At 43.3% G+C, this 23820-nt stretch overlaps 1 pseudogene; it reads left to right on the top strand.

Annotated features, from left to right (window-relative positions):
• Positions 1–606: 606 nt before the first annotated feature.
• On the top strand, positions 607–20065 carry LOC142656641 (uncharacterized; annotated as a pseudogene).
• The last annotated feature ends 3755 nt before the right edge of the window (positions 20066–23820 follow it).

Genomic DNA, 23820 nt, shown 5'->3' with positions numbered 1-23820 from the left:
AACTACTAGCCAAACCAAACTTAACCTTCGCTATAGCTCATGAAGAGGCACTGGCTTATGTGACGGCATTTTTCCATTCAAGAGAAACACAGACCTCTTCTGGTAATGTAAATATGCTGCATAATAGAGCGCAATGCTACATTAGAGTCTGGACAAAGCAGCACATCCAGCCCACAATAGGGTTATTGCTACAACTGTGGGGGAAATCACAGACGAGATCAATGTCATTGATTAAGAATGCTGTCTGCCACCAATGTAAACGGCACGGTCACATACAGAGGGTGTCGCCAGGGACAAAATATACCAAGACACAAACAAGTAAAAGAGAACTCCTCACACAAATCCGACCATAAGGTTAATATATGAAGTGATGTTCCTGAATTAGATGACAGTGAATATGCCTCAGAATTTGTCAACAGAATAGAAACTTACAAAAAGGGACATAAGCAGCATAGTGAGGTAACACTGAATGGAGCAAAATCCAAAATGGAGGTGGATTCTGGATGCCAATATTCCTTGATCTCTGAGGAAACTTTTCAACAAACAGTCCTCCTATAGTCCCATGTGAAGTTATACTCAGATTATAATAAACAGGAAGTGGAAATAATGGCTGCGTATTTTGTCAATGTGTACTATGAAAAAGACAATCTGCGAATTATCATCACTAAAGGCCATCGTGCGAGTTTACTAGGAGTAGATTGGTTTGAACCTCTAGGTATTCAGCTAACAGGAATACACCAGGTGAAAATGGACTGTCTGCTGGATGTCATTAGAGACTTTTCTGTTGTGTTTGAAGAAGGTCTTGGAAAATTCACAGGACCACCAATATCTTTTAAATTAGATCCAAATGTACCTCCGATACACATCAAACCACGACCTGTTCCATTTGCTAGCTGTGCAAAAATAGACGCAGAAATTGAACGCTTACTGGAACAAGGTTCATTAATTGCAGTCACGCACCCTGCCTGGGCTACACCTATTGTTCCGGTTATGAAATCAAATGGTGAAGACAGAATTTGTGCCGATTATAAATGCACAATTAAGGCTTCGTTCACATCTGCTTCTGGGCTCCGTTCCGACGATCCGTCTGAGCTTTCCATCAGAACGATGCCCTGACTGACATAAACCATAGGTTTCCGTTTCCATCACAATTGATAGTCGACTACGCTATTCGTTTATTTTTCGTGTTAGAATTCTAATAAAATCTATGAAACATCTGTGGGGTCAAAATGCTCACTACACCCCTAGATGAATTCCTTGTAGTGTGTCATTTCCAAAATGGGGTCTTTTTTGGGGTGTTTTCTTTGTTTTGGCATCACAAGGCCTCTTCAAACCTGACATGGTGCCTAAAATATATTCTAATAAAAAGAAGGCCCAAAAATCCCTTAGGTGCTCCTTTGCTCCTGAGACCTGTGCTTCAGTAAATTAGCGCACTAGGGCCACATGTGGGATATTTTGTGTTTCTCTGGTAAAACCTTCTGTGGATGGATTTCATATGAATATCTGTAAAAAAAAAAAAATGTTTACATTTCATCTCCACTTTGCTTTGATCCTTGTGAAACGCCTAAATGGTTAAGAAACTTTCTAAATGCTGTTTTGAATACTTTGAGGATGAAGTTTCTAAAATGGGGGGACTTATGGGGGTTTGTATTGTATGTGCCCCTCAAAGACACTTCCCAACTGAACTGGCCCCTGTAAAAATAGACTTTTGACATGACTGGCCTAAGTAGAGTGAGGCTGGGTTCACACGACCTATTTTCAGACGTAAACGAGGCGTATTATGCCTCGTTTTACGTCTGAAAATAGGGCTGCAATACGTCGGCAAACATCTGCCCAATCATTTGAATGGGTTTGCTGACGTACTGTGCAGACGACCTGTAATTTACGCGTCGTCGTTTTGACAGCTGTCAAACGACGACGCGTAAATTGACTGCCTCGGCAAAGAAGTGCAGGGCACTTCTTTGCAACGTAATTTGAGCTGTTCTTCATTGAACTCAATGAAGAGCAGCTCAAGATTTACGAGCGTCACAGACGCCTCGTATATTACGAGGAGGAGCATTTACGGCTGAAACGAGGCAGCTGTTTTCTTCTGAAAACAGTCTGTCATTTCAGCCGTAAATGCCTGCTATCGTGTGAACATACCCTCATGTGCTATCTAACCTTCTAAACCTATTCACCCCCTTTTCCTGCCCATCTCCCAATAACGACACGTGACAACCGAGGTTGGATATGAAATGGCCACAGCAGCCATTTATTTATTTACATTATTTAAATGCAATTTAATCCGAAACATTCGGATAACTCCAGCTCTAATTCACATGACCCAACATGGGTCAGAATCAGAATTAACCATCAACAGCTCAATTTCTACCTGTTGTTCCTCCCGCTGCTTCCGGCTCAATGCCGAAAACAGCGGGAGGAACAGATAACTCCCCCCGTCCCCTCCCCTATACGTCCCCTCCCTTTCCAACTATCTCCTCTCCTATTGGTTCCCTTCCCTCCTATGGCAGTCATGGAGGCTTCCCCTTAAAGAGGCTCTGTCACCAGATTTTGCAACCCCTATCTGCTATTGCAGCAGATCGGCGCTGCAATGTAGATTACAGTAACGTTTTTATTTTTAAAAAACGAGCATTTTTGGCCAAGTTATGACCATTTTTGTATTTATGCAAATGAGGCTTGCAAAAGTCCAACTGAGTGTGTTTACAGTAAAAGTACAACTGGGCGTGTATTATGTGTGTTACATCGGGGCGTGTTTACTACTTTTACTAGCTGGGCGTTCTGACGAGAAGTATCATCCACTTCTCTTCAGAACGCCCAGCTTCTGGCAGTGCAGACACACAGCGTGTTCTCGAGAAATCACGCTGTGACGTCACTCACTTCCTGCCCCAGGTCCTGCATCGTGTCGGCCACATCGGCACCAGAGGCTACAGTTGATTCTGCAGCAGCATCAGCGTTTGCAGGTAAGTAGCTACATCGACTTACCTGCAAACGCCGATGCTGCTGCAGAATCAAATGTAGCCTCTGGTGCCGATGTGTCCTCGCTCGTCCGACACGATGCAGGACCTGGGGCAGGAAGTGAGTGACGTCACAGCGTGATCTCTCGAGAACACGCTGTGTGTCTGCACTGCCAGAAGCTGTGCGTTCTGAAGAGAAGTGGATGATACTTCTCGTCAGAAAGTCCAGCTGGTAAAAGTAATAAACACGCCCAGATGTAACACACATAATACACGCCCAGTTGGACTTTTACTTTAAACACGCCCAGTTGGACTTTTGCAAGCCTCATTTGCATAAATACAAAAATGGTCATAACTTGGCCAAAAATGCTCGTTTTTTAAAAATAAAAACGTTACTGTAATCTACATTGCAGCGCCTATCTGCTGCAATAGCAGATAGGGGTTGCAAAATCTGGTGACAGAGCCTCTTTAACCCCTTAGTGACCAAGCTTGTTTGGACCTTAATGACCAAGCCAAATTTGTCAAATCTGGTATGTGTGACTTTATCAGAGAATAACTCTGTGAAAGTTTTGAATATCCAAGTAATTCTGACATTGTTTTTTCGTCACATGTTGTACTTTATTTTAGTGGTAAAAGTAGACTGATACGATTTGCGGAAATAACTTAAAAAATAGAAAAATTGAAGACATTTGTAATGGTGGGGGGGGGTAGGGAAACGGACAAGTGAGCCCTAATCTACCCGCCACTCTGTCCCTGCCTACTTGCAACGACCCGCCCTAGACGACGGGGTACAACTGGGCGGCGGTCCCTGCGCTCAGTAAGTGCATGACAAACACGACAAACAAACAAGGGAACACAAGCAAGGGAAATGGGCAGTTGCTCGCGGAAACACCGTGAGCAACAGAGTAGTGAACGAGCCGAGTCAAGCCAGGAGAGTGCGAGGTACAAAGCGAAAAGCAGAAGAGTAGTCGGTAAGCCGGGGTCTGTATGGAGCAGGATCAAAAAGTAGCAGGAGCTGTAGCTGGGCCAGGAAACCTCAAGGAAAGAATTCACAAGCACAGATGGACAGGAAGAGCAGGCTTAAATAGACCGAGGGCGGGAGCTAGCTGAGTCTGGCCAGGTTGCGATAGGCTCTCCCACTCCTAAGCCTGCCAGCCTGAGTGGAGGAAGCTGGTGTCTGTCTCAGGGATGTACACTCAGGTGTTGACTGATTAATTCTGGGAGTTAACCCTGAAGCAGTGCCTGGCAGATCCTTTACAGTACCCCCCCTTTTATGAGGGGCCACCGGACCCTTTCTAAGTGGACCTGGCTTACTGGGGAAACGCAGGTGGAACCTCCTGACCAATACCCCAGCGTGAACATCCCGGGCGGGTACCCAAGTCCTCTCCTCGGGCCCGTATCCTCTCCAATGGACCAGGTACTGGAGGGAGCCTTGGACCATCTTGCTGTCCACGATCCTGGCCACCTCAAATTCCACCCCCTCAGGGGTGAGGACGGGAACAGGAGGTTTCCTCGAGGGGGCCAAGGACGGGGAGCAGCGTTTCAGGAGGGAGGCATGAAACACGTTGTGTATACGAAAAGACGGGGGTAACTCCAGCCGGAAAGAGACAGGACTGAGGACCTCAATGACCTTATACGGCCCAATAAACCGGGGAGCAAACTTTTTGGACGGAACCTTGAGACGCAAGTTCCTGGATGACAACCACACCAGATCCCCGACCACAAACAGGGGGTTAGCAGAACGTCTTCTATCGGCCTGAGCCTTCTGTATGCTCTGGGACGCCTCTAGGTTCTTCTGAACCTGGGCCCAGACTGTGCACAGATCCCGATGAACGACCTCCACCTCGGGATTGTTGGAACAACCAGGTGAAACGGAGGAGAACCGTGGATTAAACCCAAAATTACAGAAAAAGGGAGAGACCCCTGACGAGTTACTGACCCGGTTATTAAGGGAAAATTCGGCGAGGGGAATGAAAGAAACCCAATCAAATTGACAGTCAGCGACAAAACATCTTAAGTATTGTTCTAGAGACTGATTAGTCCTCTCCGTTTGGCCATTGGTTTCAGGATGGAAGGCAGAGGAGAAGGACAGATCAATCCCCAACTTATTACAGAAGGCTCTCCAAAATAATGAAACAAATTGTACCCCTCTGTCAGAAACAATATTGACGGGGACCCCATGGAGACGCAGGATGTGTTTGATAAACAAGGTAGCCAACGTCTTGGCGTTGGGTAGTTTCTTGAGGGGCACAAAGTGGCACATTTTACTGAAGCGGTCTACCACCACCCACACCACCGACTTGCCTTGGGATGGAGGCAAATCGGTGATAAAATCCATGGAGATATGTGTCCAAGGTCTCTGGGGAATGGGCAACGAACGCAGTAAGCCCGCTGGTCGGGACCTGGGAGTCTTGGACCTGGCACAAACCTCACAGGCGGCGACGTAGGCCTTAACGTCTTTAGGCAAACCAGGCCACCAATAATTTCTGGTAATGAGGTGTTTGGTACCCAGGATGCCTGGATGGCCAGATAGTGCGGAGTCGTGATTTTCCCTAAGTACCCTTAGCCGGAATTGCAGGGGAACAAACAGCTTGTTCTCAGGAAGGTTCCCAGGAGCTGAACCTTGATCAGCCGCAATTTCAGAGACTAAATCGGACTCGATAGAGGAAATGACTATACCTGGAGGCAAAATACAAACAGGATCTTCCTCCGAAGGAGGGCTGGCCATGAAGCTACGCGACAGTGCATCCGCCTTAATATTTTTAGACCCGGCCCTATAGGTAACCAAAAAATTGAATCTGGTAAAAAACAACGCCCATCGAGCTTGTCTCGGGTTTAGCCTCCGGGCAGATTCTAGGAAAACCAGATTCTTGTGGTCGGTAAGGACCGTTACCTGGTGCCTAGCCCCCTCCAGGAAGTGGCGCCACTCTTCAAATGCCCATTTAATGGCTAAAAGTTCGCGGTTGCCAATATCATAGTTACACTCCGTGGGCGAAAACTTCCTAGAAAAGTAAGCACAGGGGCGGAGATGGGTGAGGGAGCTGGTACCCTGGGACAAGACGGCCCCCACTCCCACCTCGGACGCGTCAACCTCCACAATAAATGGCTCCCTTTGGTTGGGCTGAACCAGCACGGGGGCCGAGATAAAGCACTTCTTGAGGGTCTCAAAAGCCTGGACGGCCTCAGGGGGCCAATGGAGGACATCAGCACCCTTGCGAGTGAGGTCCGTAAGAGGCTTAGCGACGACCGAGAAGTTAGCAATAAATCTCCTGTAATAGTTAGCGAACCCCAAAAAACACTGTAGCGCTTTCAGGGAGGCAGGTTGGACCCATTCAGCCACAGCCTGAACCTTGGCAGGGTCCATGCGGAATTCATGAGGAGTGAGGATTTGACCTAAAAATGGTATCTCCTGTACCCCAAATACACATTTTTCGATTTTGGCAAACAGTTTGTTTTCTCGAAGGACCTGGAGCACTTTCCTGACATGCTCTATGTGGGAAGACCAGTCCCTGGAAAACACCAATATGTCATCAAGGTACACTACAAGAAATATCCCCAGGTAATTTCTCAAAATCTCATTTATGAAGTTCTGGAAGACCGCAGGGGCATTGCACAACCCAAAGGGCATGACGAGGTATTCGAAATGGCCTTCGGGCGTGTTAAACGCAGTCTTCCACTCATCCCCCTCTTTGATGCGAATAAGGTTATACGCCCCCCGTAGATCCAATTTAGAGAACCATTGGGCCCCCTGAACCTGATTAAAGAGATCAGGAATCAAAGGAAGGGGATACTGGTTCCTTACCGTGACCTTATTCAGGCCACGGTAGTCAATGCATGGCCTAAGACCCCCATCCTTCTTCCCTACGAAGAAGAAGCCAGCACCTACCGGAGAAGAAGAGGGACGAATGTAACCCTTGGCCAGGGATTCCTGGATATACTCCCTCATGGCTTCACGTTCGGGACAAGAAAGGTTAAATATCCTACCCTTAGGAAGCTTAGCTCCTGGTACCAATTCGATAGCGCAATCGTATTCTCTATGAGGCGGTAATACTTCGGAGGCCTCTTTAGAGAAAACATCAGCGAAGTCCTGAACAAACTCGGGTAGCGTATTCACCTCCTTAGGGGGAGAAATAGAATTAACAGAAAAACATGACGTACAACATTCATTACCCCATTTGGTTAGCTCCCCAGTATTCCAGTCAAACGTAGGATTATGCAACTGCAACCAGGGAAGACCTAGAACCAAATCGTACGATAATCCCTGCATCAATAGTACAGAGCATTGCTCCAAATGCATGGAGCCAACAAGGAGTTCAAAAACAGGGGTATGCTGTGTAAAATAACCATTAGCAAGAGGAGTGGAGTCGATACCCACTACCGGAACAGGTTTAGGCAAATCAATCAGAGGCATAGCGAGAGACATAGCAAATTCCACAGACATGATATTAGTAGAGGACCCTGAATCCACGAAGGCACTGCCGGTAGCAGACCTACCACCAAACGAGACCTGAAAGGGAAGCAATATCTTAGTACGTTTCATATTTACGGGAAATACCTGTGCGCCCAAGTGACCTCCCCGATGATCACTTAGACGCGGGAGCTCTCTGGCAGCATTCTTACGCTTGGGACAGTTGTTTACTTGATGCTTGACATCCCCACAGTAGAAGCAGAGACCATTCTTCCTGCGGAATTCTCTACGTTGTTGAGGGGACACGGAGGCCCCGAGTTGCATAGGTATTTCTGAGTCTTTAGGGGAGAAACGAAGCAACGGGACTTCGGGAGGCATCATGGGGGAGTCGGAGGAAAAAACACATAAACGTTCACGTTGTCGTTCCCTGAGACGTCGGTCAAGTCGTACCACTAAAGCCATAACCTGGTCTAAGGAGTCAGAAGAGGGATAACTAACTAGCAGGTCTTTCAGGGCGTTCGACAGACCCAACCTAAACTGGCACCTTAAGGCAGGGTCATTCCACCGAGAAGCTACGCACCACTTCCGAAAGTCAGAGCAATACTCCTCAACAGGTCTCTTACCCTGACGTAAGGTCACCAGCTGACTCTCGGCAAAGGCAGTTCTGTCAGTCTCGTCATAAATAAGTCCGAGGGCAGAAAAGAAACAATCAACGGAGGAAAGTTCAGGGGCGCCAGGAGCCAAGGAGAAGGCCCACTCTTGGGGCCCTTCCTGGAGCCGGGACATAATTATACCCACCCGCTGGCTCTCAGAACCTGAGGAGTGAGGCTTTAAGCGAAAGTAAAGCTTACAACTCTCCCGAAAGGAGAGAAAAGCCCTCCGGTCACCTGAGAACCGGTCGGGCAACTTGAGGTGGGGTTCAAGGGGTGCGGTGAGGGGAACTACCAAGGTAGCATCAGGCTGGTTGACCCTCTGAGCCAGGGCCTGGACCTGTAGGGAGAGACCCTGCATTAGCTGAGCCAGGGTTTCACGGGGTTCCATAATGGTGTCAGGGACCAGGGTAGACTAGGTATAGGGCTTGTGAATTTGTAATGGTGGGGGGGGGTAGGGAAACGGACAAGTGAGCCCTAATCTACCCGCCACTCTGTCCCTGCCTACTTGCAACGACCCGCCCTAGACGACGGGGTACAACTGGGCGGCGGTCCCTGCGCTCAGTAAGTGCATGACAAACACGACAAACAAACAAGGGAACACAAGCAAGGGAAATGGGCAGTTGCTCGCGGAAACACCGTGAGCAACAGAGTAGTGAACGAGCCGAGTCAAGCCAGGAGAGTGCGAGGTACAAAGCGAAAAGCAGAAGAGTAGTCGGTAAGCCGGGGTCTGTATGGAGCAGGATCAAAAAGTAGCAGGAGCTGTAGCTGGGCCAGGAAACCTCAAGGAAAGAATTCACAAGCACAGATGGACAGGAAGAGCAGGCTTAAATAGACCGAGGGCGGGAGCTAGCTGAGTCTGGCCAGGTTGCGATAGGCTCTCCCACTCCTAAGCCTGCCAGCCTGAGTGGAGGAAGCTGGTGTCTGTCTCAGGGATGTACACTCAGGTGTTGACTGATTAATTCTGGGAGTTAACCCTGAAGCAGTGCCTGGCAGATCCTTTACAACATTTTGTAAAAATTATCATTTTTCCCTATTTTTAACTGCAATATGTCACATATGTACACACATACTGTACAATTTTTTTTATTAAATATATATTTCCATCTCTTTACTCTATTTTGGCAGCACTTTTGAAAAAAAAAAATAATTTTTGAGCAATTTAGAGGACTTACAAGTTAAGTAATAATTGTATAAATTTTGTAGTACATTTTGTTTTCCTGCACCAAGCCAGGTTTTCATAGGCTCATAGGTGTCAGAATGGTGGAAACCCCCACAAGTGACCCCATTTTGAAAACTAGACCCCTTAAGGTATTTATTAAGGGGTGTTGTAAGTATTTTGACCCCACAGTTTTTTTGTAAGAATTCATGCAAAGCAGGCATAAAAAAATATAATTTAACTTTTTTCATAAAAGTATCACTTTGAAGACCGATTTCTTTGTAAAGCGACCATGAGAATGAAGAAACACACCCAAAAATCTATCACCCTGTTTCTCCTGTTTTCAAAAATGCCCCCATTGTGACCCTAATGCGTTGCCTGGACACACGACAGGGCCCGAAAGGGAGGGAGCACCCGGAGGCTTTCAGGACTCATATTTTGCTTGAAAATGTTTTAGGCCCCACTGTACATTTGGAGAGGTTTTGAACTACCAGAACGATAGAAACTCCCCATAAACGACCCCATTTAGAAAACTAGACCCCTTAAGGTATTTATCTAGGGGTGTAGTGAGTATTTTGACCCCACAGTTTTTTGCTAAATTTAATGCATAGCAGGTGAAAAAAAATAAAAATTCACTTTTGTAATAAAAGTATCACTTTGAAGACCGATTTCTGTGTAAAGCGACTATAAGAATGAAGAAACACACGCCAAAATCTATCACCCTGTTTCTCCTGTTTTTAAAAATGCCCCCATTGTGACCCTAATGCGTTGCCTGGACACACGACAGGGCCCGAAAGGGAGGGAGCACCCAGAGGCTTTCAGGACTCATATTTTGCTTGAAAATGTTTTAGGCCCCACTGTACATTTGGAGAGGTTTTGAACTACCAGAACGATAGAAACTCCCCATAAACGACCCCATTTAGAAAACTAGACCCCTTAAGGTATTTATCTAGGGGTGTAGTGAGTATTTTGACCCCACAGTTTTTTGCTAAATTTAATGCATAGCAGGTGAAAAAAAATAAAAATTCACTTTTTTCATAAAAGTATCACTTTGAAGACCGATTTCTGTGTAAAGCGACTATAAGAATGAAGAAACACACGCCAAAATCTATCACCCTGTTTCTCCTGTTTTCAAAAATGCCCCCATTGTGACCCTAATGTGTTGCCTGGACACACAGCAGGGCCCGAAAGAAAGGGAGCACCCGGTGGCTTTCAGGACTCCTATTTTGCTTGAAATTGTTTTAGGCCCCACTGTACATTTGGAGAGGTTTTGAACTACCAGAACGATAGAAACTCCCCATAAACGACCCCATTTAGAAAACTAGACCCCTTAAGGTATTTATCTAGGGGTGTAGTGAGTATTTTGACCCCACAGTTTTTTGCTAAATTTAATGCATAGCTGGTGAAATAAAATAAAAAAAACACTTTTTATATAAAAGTATCACTTTGAAGACCGATTTCTTTGTAAAGCGAACATGAAAATGAAGAAACACACCCCAAAATCTATCACCCTGTTTCTCCTGTTTTCAAAAATACTCTCATTGTTGCCATAATCTGCTTATTAGACGTGTGGCTGGGCCAAAAAGAGAGGGAGCACCCTTTGGCTTTCAGGGCACAATTGAATAAATTCTAGGCCCCATATCATGCATTTAGAGGCATTGAGCTGCCTGAACAAAAAAAAACCACGCAGAAATGACCCCATTTTAAAAACTAAACCCCTAAAGGTATTCATCTAGTGGTGTAGTGGGCATGCGGACCAAAAATTTTTTAAAGGAGGAAATAATGGGTATCATTTCAGACACTATGGGTATATAATGTTTTCTTCAAGCTTTTATTACGTTTCCACATGAAATAGAGGAGACGTGGTAGAAGGTTATTTTGTTAGAAATATGCCACATTAATAAATTTGTGCGGCACAGAATAGAAGTGAAGCCGTGTATTCATAACGGATACATGTTGCTATAGACGTATTTGCCTGTACTTATGACTATGTCTTGCTGAAGAAGCAGTTGGTGCCATTATGATGTCATTGTGGACAGAATTCTGTCCTAATATAAAATCAGTCAGAGAGGAAAAAATAAACTGTACTGGAGTGACGGGCAATATCTTCAAACAAATGGAGGAAAATGTATCCAACTATGTTGCAAACTCGAGTCTGTTCACTAGATAGAAGAACACCTGCAGGGCTGTCATGACAAGGATTTTTTTTTTCAGTGACTGGTTGTACAACGTCTCTTTAGCTCCATCAATCCTTATGAGGGACGAATGTGCCAAGTGACGCGGTACACCATAACAGACCCCTGCCCGGCAAGGTAGGAACCGCTATGTGCACAAAACAACCAATCACCTACAGAATATATAAAAGGACAGTGTCCAAAACCATCTATAGGAACAGTAAAGGATCACTAATCCCCAAAATGAGTATTTCCAGAAGAACCGTAACAAAGCCCATGGTGTATTGATAAGGAACAGCTCGATTATTAGAGATCCTCCAAATAAAAAAAAAAGATCATGCCCGTATCACGGTACAGAATTAGGAATGTAACAGCCGTATGTGGCAGGACATAGTCATAAGAACAGTCAAAATAAAAAAATTGTGGATGTGGGATTTTGTACTGGACAATTAATTCCAGCACTTGATCACCCACAAATAAATAAAAAAAATCATAAGGGGTAAAATTAGTTTCACGGTCTGAAAAAAATGTGCTCTACAACCTCTCCCACAAGAAATAATCCCTACTTGGAAAGCCCACGAACTAAAAAGAAAATATAAAGAAATTGACTCCCTAAAAAGGCCCCCAACCCATTATTTTTTTTTGTGTTAAATTCTAGTAATTTGCAACCGTGTGAAAGGTTTCGAAACAGGGATAGTTACAAAGGGCTGGTTTTGATGGACACATGGGGCAATAAAAGTGGGTATCCCTCCTCCTGCCATGCCTGCTACATACCCGACACCTTTTTTGGGGATATTTTTGGGTCTCAGTGGAGGGAATAGGGTGTAAAAAGTGGCGCTCTGAAAGCCTGCGCACATCCTCAGATTCGCAGGATTGTGCCGGTATAGTGGACTCAAAAAGGAGATGCTCAATGACCTTCTCCTGAAATTGAAGGAAAGTGAGCGTTCCTTGGGCTTTTTTGAAAATAACAAAACTGTTATAGGTAGCAACCTGGATGAGGTAGATTGCTACCTTTTTGTACCAGGCCTTATTTTTGCGCTTCACCAGGTAAGGCTGAAGCACCTGGTCGGAAAGGTCTACACCCCCCATAAATTTGTTGTAGTCTGTTACACAGACCGGTTTCTGCTTTGCAGTGGTAGCCCCCCTCTCCGTAATTGCCACAGTGGTGTCCGTGTGTACGGTGGACAGCATGTAGACATCCTTCTTGTCGGCCCACTTCACTGCAAGCAATTCCTGACTTGCAAGGGCCATGGATGTTCCCTTTCCCAAACGCCTGGACACCAACTGTTGTGGGAGTCCCACTCTGTTCTTCCGTACTGTCCCACAGGCCCCTGTATTTGCAGCATGGAGGGCTTTATAAAGGGCAACGCTGGTATAAAAATTGTCTGTATAGACGTGGTACCCCTTGTGCAGAAATGGCTCCATTAGGTTCCACACAATTTTGCCAGAGGTGCCAATAGTTTCTGGGCAGCCTGGGGTATAAATTTGGCAGTCCCTGCCTTCATAGATTTTGAAACCGCAGGTGTAACCCGTTGTGCTCTCGCAAACTTTGTACAATTTCACCCCATATCTGGCTCGTTTGGAAGGGATGAATTGACGAAAGGAAAGACGCCCTTTGAAGCTCATGAGCGATTCATCTACTGACAAATTTTTGTCAGGGGTGTACAACTTTAAAAATAAATCATTTAGAAGGGTGATTAATGGCCTTAATTTATTAAGCCGATCATAAGCTGGGTCACTTCTTGGGGGGACTTGGGAATTATCAGTAAAATGCATGAATCGCATTAGGGCCTCATAGCGGTTTCTGGACATCACTGCTGCAAATACAGGGGTAGCGTGGACAGCACTACAAGTCCAGTAGGACCGGACAGAGGGTTTTTTAACCAAACCCATATTGAGGGTAATGCCTAAAAATTTTTTTATTTCTGGGACACTTGTGGGGCTCCACATTCTGGAGTACATAGATGCAGGCTTTTGTAGAACAAACTGCCTAGCATACAGATTAGTCTGCTGGACTATCAAGTCTAGGACCGTATCACATATAAATAAATTAAAAAAATTATAGGGGGTAAAATTTTGGACGTCGACACTAATTCCTGGGGTCGCTTCAAATTGGGGTACTTGGGGGGAAAATGATAGTGCAGGATCCCACATCACGGGAGGGACTGCAACACTCGGCCCTGCACTTGACACCTCTACAGCGACTGACGTATCCACCACCATAGGACTATGGGGTTCAGCGGTGGAATTAGAATCGTCACTGTCACTGTCTGGAACAAATTCTGAAGCGGTGTCTGTTTCGCTTTCAGAAGTGTCGGAACATAGCAAGGCGTAGGCTTGCTCCGCGCTGTACATACGCTGAGACATATTTATAGATGTGTATGTATATATATATATATATATATATGCCCTATAAGTCCTAACCCTAAAGTAAACCTAAAATCCTAAAAACGACACAAATTTTTTTTTTTTTTTATATATATTTTTTTTTTATATTTTTTTTTTATTTTTATATAACAGACGTAAAATTAATTCTAAACGGCCCTAAACACGAACGCTAAACTAGCCCTAACCCTAAAGTAACGCTAAACTAACGGTAAACTAGCACTAACGCTAAACTAGAACTAACGCTAAACTAGCACTAACGCTAAACTAGCGCTGACGCTAATCTAGCGCTGACGCTAATATAGATTTGATATATTATATATATATATATGTATGTATATGTAACGATGATTTTTTATCACTTTTTTTCTTTCTTCACAGCACAGGACTTAGACTGATTTCTCTCTCCTCTCAGAACAACTACAATGGGAGGAGAGAGAAACACAGCCCATGTCCTGGCTGTGTTTTGAAAATAACTGTCAGTGATCTCTGTGATAGGTTTTATCACAGAGATCACCTGATCAGGGACCAGTCACAACGGTCCCTGATTGTTGCTGTGCCAGATGACGACACAGGTAAGTTATGCAAAGCGCACTCGGGCGCCATTTTGGGGGGGGGGGAATCGGACCGTGGGGGGGGATCGGACCGGGGGGGGTGGAAACGGACCGGGGGGGGGGATCGGACATGAAGGGGAATCGGACGGGGGGGGGGGGAGCACTATTTACCCGTTCTCTCTCCTCTCTAAGGAGTTATTCCATGAGAGGAGAGAGAAATGGCGATTATCCGCCGGTTTAGCGTGAACGCCGTGAAATAGCGATTCACGGCGATCACGTGACCAGAGACCACTCGTTATGGTCTCTGGTCGTTGCCCCGAACTCTCAGCTACCTCCGGTAGCTGAGAGAACGGAGCCCCGATCATTAATTTCGGCGCTACTTTAGGCTAATGCGATCACGTTAAAAGGCGTCGCATTAGCCTAAAGCCCATTAGTGAGGAACGTAAAAAGGCGTACTGTTGGTCACTAAGGGGTTAAGCCCTCCGCGCTGCCGTCCAGCCTCGTCTTTTTCTTGAAAATGTGACAAATTTCTGCTAAAGTTCTAAGCCTTGTAACGTCCTAGAAAAATAAAAGGATGCAAAAAAAAAAAAACAATGCCATTCTAAAGTAGACATATGGGAAATGTTAATTAGCAAATTTTTTGTGTGGTATTACTATCTGTCTTACAAGCAGATACATTTAAATTTAGAAAAATTTAAATCTTTGCAATTTTTCACAAAATGTTGGTGTTTTTCACAATTAAATACTGAATGTATCGACCAAATTTTACCACTAACTGAAAGTCCAATGTGTCACGAGAAAACATCTCAGAATCGCTTGGATAGGTAAAAGCATTCCAAAGTTATTGCCACATAAAGTGACACATGTCAGATTTGAAAAATAAGGCTCTGTCAGGAAGGTCAAAAATGGCTGCAGCGGGAAGGGGTTAATGATGCCAAGAAAATATTGTCATCTGATAGTGTATTGGTGCATTATGATCTAAACAGGCCCCTTACTATCACCTGTGATGCATCACCTTATGGAATAGGGTCAGTTTTGTGTCATACAGTTAGTGGAGGACAAGAAGCTCCAATTCCTTACTATTCAAGAACAATGAGTACTACAGAAAGAAACTCTGCACAAATTGATAAGGAAGCTTTAGCCATTGTGGGAGGAGTAAAGAAATTTCATGAGTAACTTATATGGAAGAAGTTTCACTATTATAACAGACCACAGGCCTCTTTTGGGTCTGTTCAAAAATAATGGGCCTACCCCTCAAATGATATCACTACGTATGCTCCGTTGGTCTGTAATGCTAAATGCATATGACGCTGAGCTACAGTACCGGTCAGGAAAAGTAATCAACAATGCTGATGCCCTTAGCCGTTTACCAATATAGACTGCTGGTTTTGCAGTAAGTGCCATGTCTGAAGTTCTTATGCTGGAGTCACTATCCAATCCTCCATTGCAATCCACTGACATTGCTCGCATGACTGCCATGGATCCAATTTTGGCAAGACTATTAAACTGGATTTGGAAAGGATGGCCACATTCAAAATTAACAAATGATTTTAATCGCTTCCCGACCGCCCACTGTAAATTCACGTTATCCCCTGTCTCTAGTCCCGGAGACATGACCGGGACCTAATTGGTTCAGGTCCCGGACATGTGATCGCAGGGAAAGTTTGTTGTAGCAACGAACTGGAAAGTTTGTTACTACAACAAACTGGAAAGTTTGTTGCTACAACAAACTGGAAAGTTTGTTGCTACAACAAACTTTCCCGGGGACCGATTGCAGGTGCTGCAATCGGTTATAAGGTAAAACCGGAGGCCATACAACAGCCCCCGGGTCTGCCATGCACAGCAGCCTATGAGAACCAGTCGAACGCTGGTCCCCATAAGCTTCCTGTCAGTGTGACCTAGGTAGTGTAATGTACTATAGCAGCGATCAGTGCTGCAGGTCTTCAAGTAAAGCAAGTAAAAAGTAAAAAACAAAATTAATAAAAATGTTTTATAAAAGTGTAAAAATAAGTTATAAGTTACAAAAACAAAAAATGCTTTTTTTTTCCTATAAAAATAAGTATTTTATTATAGGAAAAAAATTAAAATGTTAAAAAAAGTACACATACTTGGTATGGCCGCGTTCACAACGACCCAAACTATAAAACTATAATATTATTTTTCCCGCAAGGTGAACAGCGCAAAAAAAATAATTAAAAAACAATGTCAGAATCACTATTTTTTTGGTCATCAACCCTCCAAAAATATAGAATAAAAAGTGATCAAAAAGTCGCATGTACCCTAAAATAGTACCAATAAAAACTACAACCCGCCCCTCAAAAAACAAGCCCTTACACAGTTTTTTTGACTGAAAAATAAAAAAAAGTTATGGCTCTCAGAATATAAAATAAATAATTTTATCGAAAAGTGATTTTATTGCGCAAACGCCACAAAACATAAAAAAAACTATATACATCTGGTATCGCCGTAATCGTATCGACCCGCAGAATAAAGTAAAATGTCATTTATAGCGCACAGTGAAAAGTGTAAAAAAAATTTGTTTTTTGTCACTTTGCTTGCCAAAAAAAATCTAAAAAAAGTGATTAAAAAAATCACATGTACCAATGAAAACTACAGATTGTCCCGCAACAAATAAGCCCTCGCACGGCTCCGGTGAAGAAAAAATAAAAAAAGTTCTGGCTCTCAGAATATAGCCAGACAACCTAACCAAAACCTCACACCAAGAGATGGCGTATACTGGGGTCCCTTATAGCATATAGACCTAGAAACGAACCGTAAAGGGACATAACCCTTTACGGTTCGTCTCAGAATATAGCGACAGAAATTGTGCAGTGTCCAAAAGCGGATAAGATCGGGCGCCATTTATCAGTGCGACATTGGCCACATATCTGCGGATTAGTATTTATTTACCGAATTATTATACCCTCTTATTATGTCCTGATGTACTCTGCCCAATTTACACATACCCCCACATCATAAACTGAAATACCAGCAAAACCCCAAACAGAACAGTTACCAAGCAAAATCTGCGCTCCAAAAGCCAAATGGCGCTCCCTCCCTTCTGAGCCCCACAGCGCGCCCAATCACCAGCTTACGTCCACATATATGATATTTTATATCCGGGAGAACCCGCTCAACATTGTACGAGGTATTTGTCTTCAGCGGCACAAACTGGGCACAACATATTGTGCATTAAAATGGCATATCAGTGGATAATTGTAATTTTCACTTTGCACCACCCGCTGCGCATTAACGCCTTCGCACACCACGACTTAATAGCATGTCGTGGTGCGGGAGGTTATATATGGAGCGGGCTCATGCGCTGCACCCGCTCCATATTCTGCAGGTGTCCGCTGTGTATTACAGCTGACACCCGGGACTAATGGACAGGAACAGCGATCACGCTGTTACAGGAGCCTGTAAAAATGATATTATACTGCAATACATTAGTACTGCAGTGTATTGTACCAGCGACCTAATGATCGCTCGTTCCAGTCCCCTAAAGGGACTTTTGGGAGGTTTCCACTGTTTTGGTACCTCAGGGGCTTTGCAAATGCGACATGACACCCGAAAACCATTCCAGCTAAATTTGAGCTCCAAAAGCCTATTATTGTTCCTTCCCTTCGGAGTCTTGCCGTGGGTCCAAACAGCAGTTTATTACCACATATGGCGTATTGCTGTAATCAGGACAAATTGCTTTACAAATTTTGGGGTGATTTTTCTCCTTTATTCATTGTAAAAATGAAACATTTCTATGTTTTTTCAGAAAAGATTTTCATTTTCATGGGATAATTCAACTAAATATAGCAAAAAAACTGTGGAGTCAAAATGCTAACTATACCCCTAGAAAAATTCCTTGAGGGGTGTAGTCTACAAAATGGGGTCACTTTTGGGGGGTTTCCACTGATTTGCTCCCTCCAGGGCGTTGCAAACGCGACATGGCACTGAAAACCAATCTAGAAAAATCTGCGCTTCAAAATCCAAATGGCGCACCTTCCCTTCTGAGCTCTGCCGTGGGTGCAAACAGCAGTTTAGTACCACATATGGGGTATTGCTGTAATCGGGAGAAGTAGCTTTACAAGTTTTTGGGTGCTTTTTATTCTTTATTCCTTGCAAATATTATATTTTTTTATATTTTTTCAGAAAAAAAGTAGATTTTCACTTTCACAGGCAAACTCCAATAAATATAGCAGAAGACCTGTGGGGTCAAGATGCTAACTATACCCCTAGATAAATTCCTTGGGGTGTGCAGTTTCCAAAACCGTGTCACTTTTGGGGGATTTCCACTGTTTTGGCACTACAAGACCTCTTCAAACCCGACATGGTGCCTAAAATATATTCTAAAAAAAGGAGGCCACAATATCCACTAGGTGCTCCTTTGCTTCTGAGGCTGGTATTTCAGTCCATTATCACACTAGGACCACATGTGGGATATTTCTAAAAACTGCAGAATCTGGGCAATAAATATTGTGTTGCGTTTCTCTGGTAAAACCTTCTGTGTTACAGAAAAAAATGTATTACACATGAATTGAAGCAAAAAAATAAAATTTGTCAATTTCCCCTCTACATTGCTTTAATTCCTGTGAAACGCCTAAAGGGTTAATAAAATTTCTGAATGCTGTTTTGAATACTTTGAGGGGTGCAGTTTTTAATATGGGGTGATTTATGGGGTCTATATAGTACATAAGGCCCTGAAAGCCGCTTTAGAACTGAACTGGTCCCTGTAATAATCGCCTTTTGAAATTTTCTTGAACATGTAAGAAATTGCTGCTAAAGTACTAAGCCTTGTAACGTCCTAGAAAAATAAAATAATGTTCAAAAAACGATGCAAATATAAAGTAGACATATGGAATATGTGAAATAGTAACTATTTTGTGTGGTATTACTATCTGTTTTACAAGCAGATACATTTAAAATTAGAAAAATCATAATTTTTGCACATTTTCTAAAAATTTTGGTGTTTTTCACAAATAAGCAATACATTTATTGACCAAATTTTTCCAATAACATAAAGTACAATATGTCACGAGAAAACAATCTCAGAATCGCTGGGATAGGCAAAAGCATTCCAGAGTTATTACCACATAAATTGACCTGTCAGATTTGAAAAAATGGGGCTGGTCCTGAAGGCCAAAATGAGCTCGGTCTTGAAAGGGTTAAACCTTTTGAACGAACAAAGCCTAAACTCTCTGCCTACAAAGGTTGTCTACTCTGGGGTAACAGAGTGGTAATTCCCAGTGCTGGCCAAATTTAAGTGCTTAAAGCTCTGCACGAAGGACATCCTGGAATTGTTAACATAAGGCTCTTGCTAGAAGTTATGTATGGTGGCCTAAAATTGATGAACATATAGAGCAATGGGTAAAGAAGTGAACTCCTTGTCAAACCACACGTGATTCTCCATCAACAGCTGTGTCACGTTCTTGGGAAGTAACCAGAAACCCGTGGTCTAGACTGCATATAGACTTTGTAGGTCCAGTTCAATGACATTTTTCCTTGCTGTTGACTACTTTTCCAAATGATTAGAAGTTGTACCAGTATCCTCTGCCGCAAGAAGTCCTGTCATACAAGTTCTACCGAGGCTGTTTGCAACATATGGATTACCTCATATAATTGTGTCAGACAATGGGCCACAATTTACATCCAGAGTTCAAAGTATTTATGAAAAATAATCTTATTAACCATGTTACAACAGCTCCATTTCATCCAACTTCAAATGGACAAGCAGAGCGCATGGTTCAGACTACTGAAGATGCTTTAAAGAGAATTGTTGATGGAGATTGAAATCACAGACTGGCAAGTTTTCTACTACAACATCATGTGACGCCAGCTCCAGTACCGGATGCAGCCCTGCAGAGCTGCCGATGAACAGGAGGATCGAGACCTGTTGGGACAGACTTCATACTGAACTCACATCTGATTTGCAAAACAAATATGAAGTCAGATTGTCTAAAAAATATAACTCCTCATCCACAATGCATTTTCGGGAGGGTGATTGTGTCTATGCTAGAAACTATACATGGGACTAAGATGGATACCAGTAACTGTAGTGGAAACTGCAGGATCTGTGGCTTACAAAGTAAGAACTACTGATGGTCATGTTCTAAGGACGCATATATACCAACTAAGAAGCAGAGTAGAGGAATGCATATCACCTGCTATTGAAAGGGATCCTGACCATAAGGTAGCAACATTTCAGAGTGATGCCTTACATTCCACTGACCCTCCTCTTATCCAACAACAGGAACAATCTTCTTCACCATCAGATGTGCCTCAGGATAATGAACCACGTGTAAAGGACACTTCAAATGAGACTATTCCTTCACATTTATCAGACCCAGGGCCAGACTTCGGGGTGTGCGACCTGTGCAATTGCACAGGGTGCATCACTCCAGCAGGTGGAAGGGGGTGCTGCGTTCCCTTCTCCCTTCACCTGCTTGTCTTTCAGAAGCATTCTCCATTTTGATAACCAGTAAAAAGAACATATATTGTTGTTGCCGCATCGTTGTCATTTTCAATCATAATTCATTACTAAACATAACATGGAGTGAGTGTTGTTATTCACCGGAGTATTAAATGTTTAATACCGGGTCAAGAATCAGAGAATGAAAAAAAGACATATATTCCTCCATTTTAAGCAAAATAATAAGGTTTTTATCCTGGCATTGGTTTATTCCCCCCCCCCCTTATATTCATCCATTGTCTTAATAAAAGATGTATTTGTTTGCGGGGAATATAAATAACTGCCCAATAATAATTATGGGAGATATGAACTGTGTCATGAATGAAACTTTAGATAGGGTCAGATGTCTCCCTATATTAAGGTCCCCAATTACAACCCCTTTGGCGAGTCTCTGTGTTGAATCAGGCCTAGTTGACCTATGGAGAGTCAGGAAACCCCTTAAAAGGGAATATTCCTGTCACAATAAATCGCATCATACTATGTCTCGCATTGACTTAGTATTATGTAGCGAGTTGGGGGCAGAACTGGTAGGGAAAATCAAATATGATAATAGAGGTATCTCAGACCATTTCTCGATAGTTTTAGAAATAAAGACTGAGAAAAAGGAACTATCAGACAGTTAAAATAAATCCACATTGGTTCAATATAATTAAAAATCTGGGGGACATAAACAATCAGTTAATAAAAATATTAATGGTAAACTGGGATTCTGCCCAAGACAGGATTGTATGGGAAGCAGTAAGTTTTTTTTTAAGAGGCAATTTGTTCAAAAGCATAACTAAATCAAAGAGAGAATTTATTGTGATGGAGCAAGAAAAAAACCAAACTGTGTATCAGAATATGAGGGACTATATGGACTATATATTAGAACCCCCATGGTAGAATATGAAAAAATAATTGGCTTGATGCTTTGGAGGATTACAGAAAATGTGTATTAGCTAAAGCACAGAATAAAATTATTTTCTTGAGTCAGAAAAGATACTGGGAATCGGATAAACCCAGTGAGATGTTAATGAATATTGTTAAAAATCAAAGAGCCGCAAATAACATTGCTGTCATTAGGGACAAAGTAGGTCGATTGATCAGGGATCCGGAGGAAATAGGTAAAAACTTCTATGAGTACTTCTCCGAACTTTATAAAATAGAAAGGGAATATGATGAGGAACAACTAGAGAAGTACCTAGGGGATATCCCATTTGTTACTAAACCTGAAAATCAAAGAGAGATCTTAGGGAATACTAACAACGCTCAGGCAATGTGCAAGGGGCAGGGCCCTTCTTATAGTCCAGGGAGATCATTGGACTAATTACTAATGTTTTGCATGTGCGCGCACTGGCCCTTTAAGGCCGGGCGCTATTGTGCACGCGCACCCTACAGGACACAGCAGATTGGAGTGGAAGTGAGTGCTGGCGTCTCCTGGGGAGGAGATGCGGGCCAGCGCTCACCAGAGGGGTGAGTAATCCCGACGGTCCATGGCCATGGATGTTACAGATACATAAATATCAATGTGGATTTATTACTTGAAGATCTACCAGACACTGTGTAACGCGAGTGTTTGGTAATATGCAGATAGGCGCTGGGGGGGGGGGCTCCCTACTCCATCCTGTCTTTTGATGCATTCAAGGCATTTGATGTAGTGGAGTGGGGATATCTCTGGGCGGTGCTGAGAAAATTTGGCTTCGGGGAGACATATATTAAATTTATTCAACTATTGTATACGAAACCACGAGCAAGTGTAAACGTTAATGGCAGGGGTACCACCTTCTTTGAACTGACGAGGGGCACGAGACAGGGTTGCCCACTTTCTCCCCTGCCGTTTGCATTGGTAATCGAGCCCCTGGCACCCCTTATTATGGGGGTGTTCGGAGGGTTCGGAGCACGGGGGGCGGAGGACAAAATGGTCCTGTACGCAGACGACCTTCTATTATTTGTAACAAACCCAAGAGAAATAATTAAATATTTGATGGATAAAATACAGGAATTTGGCTTCGTCTCTGGATTGCGTATAAATTGGTGAAAATCTATATTGTTTCACTAGATGACACGGAACCAGGGGTATATACAGATTTAAAAGTAATTAAAAATTATACAATTTTAAATATCTGGGGATAGATATCCCCAAGGAGATAACGGACTTCACAAATCTCAACATTTAATTATTAATAAAAGAAATAGAGAAGAAAATTAAAAGCTGGAACGAGCTCGCTATATAGAGCCGATAAGATATGTCCGATTAAATCAGTTCTATCCCCAAAGTTGATATATGTTCTCTGCAACTCCGATATGGATTGATGACAAAATATTTCATAAGATTAGAACTTTATTTAATAACTTGATTTGGGGCAGAAAGAGAGTCCAAATAATTTCCGAACATTTCCTGATGTTAATATGTATTTCTTAGCAACTCAACTCCAATATATACAGGAAAGGGAGGATACAGATTTTTTGCAATATTTGATAAAGGAGGCTGGTGTACTTTTTTTTTGGTATATTGGAGACTCCTGAATCAGGTCAAAGTAACATTGGGGTTAAGGGTAAACTTCCCAATCAAACTGAATAAGAGCTGGAAAATGCTAGGTAGAATCTCTAACCGGCAGGGAGCATTTAGGTTTACACTTTTATGGTTCAACTTGAATTTAACTGAACTATATACATTATCAGGATATAATCTCTGTCACGGTCTGTGGGTATGTGGACTCACTAGGCCGCTGCAACGGTTCTCACCGGTTTGTTTGTGGATCCTCTGTGTTGTCTGGGAGATGGTGCTTGTAACCCAGGGCAACGCTTGGCACAGCAGGTTTAGAGGCAGTCAGATGAATAGGCCAGAAGTCAAGACAGGCAGACAGATGTCGTAACGGGTATGGATAGCAATAGGTCAAGGCAGGCAAGAATAGTACAAGTTCAGGCAGAGGTCACAACGGGAAATCCAGACAAAGGCAGAAGGCAAGGTAACAGGGAAAACAGGGTACAGGGAAGCTCACAGGGATAACTTGGTTGAACAAGCAAGGATCTGAGGGAGGAGGATCCTTAAATAGGAAGTCTTAGGATTTTGGCACACGCCGGCCCTTTAAGAAGG

Source organism: Rhinoderma darwinii, chromosome 6 (assembly GCF_050947455.1).
Source record: "Rhinoderma darwinii isolate aRhiDar2 chromosome 6, aRhiDar2.hap1, whole genome shotgun sequence".
Classification (NCBI taxonomy): Eukaryota; Metazoa; Chordata; class Amphibia; order Anura; family Rhinodermatidae; genus Rhinoderma; species Rhinoderma darwinii.
This window is presented reverse-complemented; position numbering and strand designations above follow the sequence as displayed.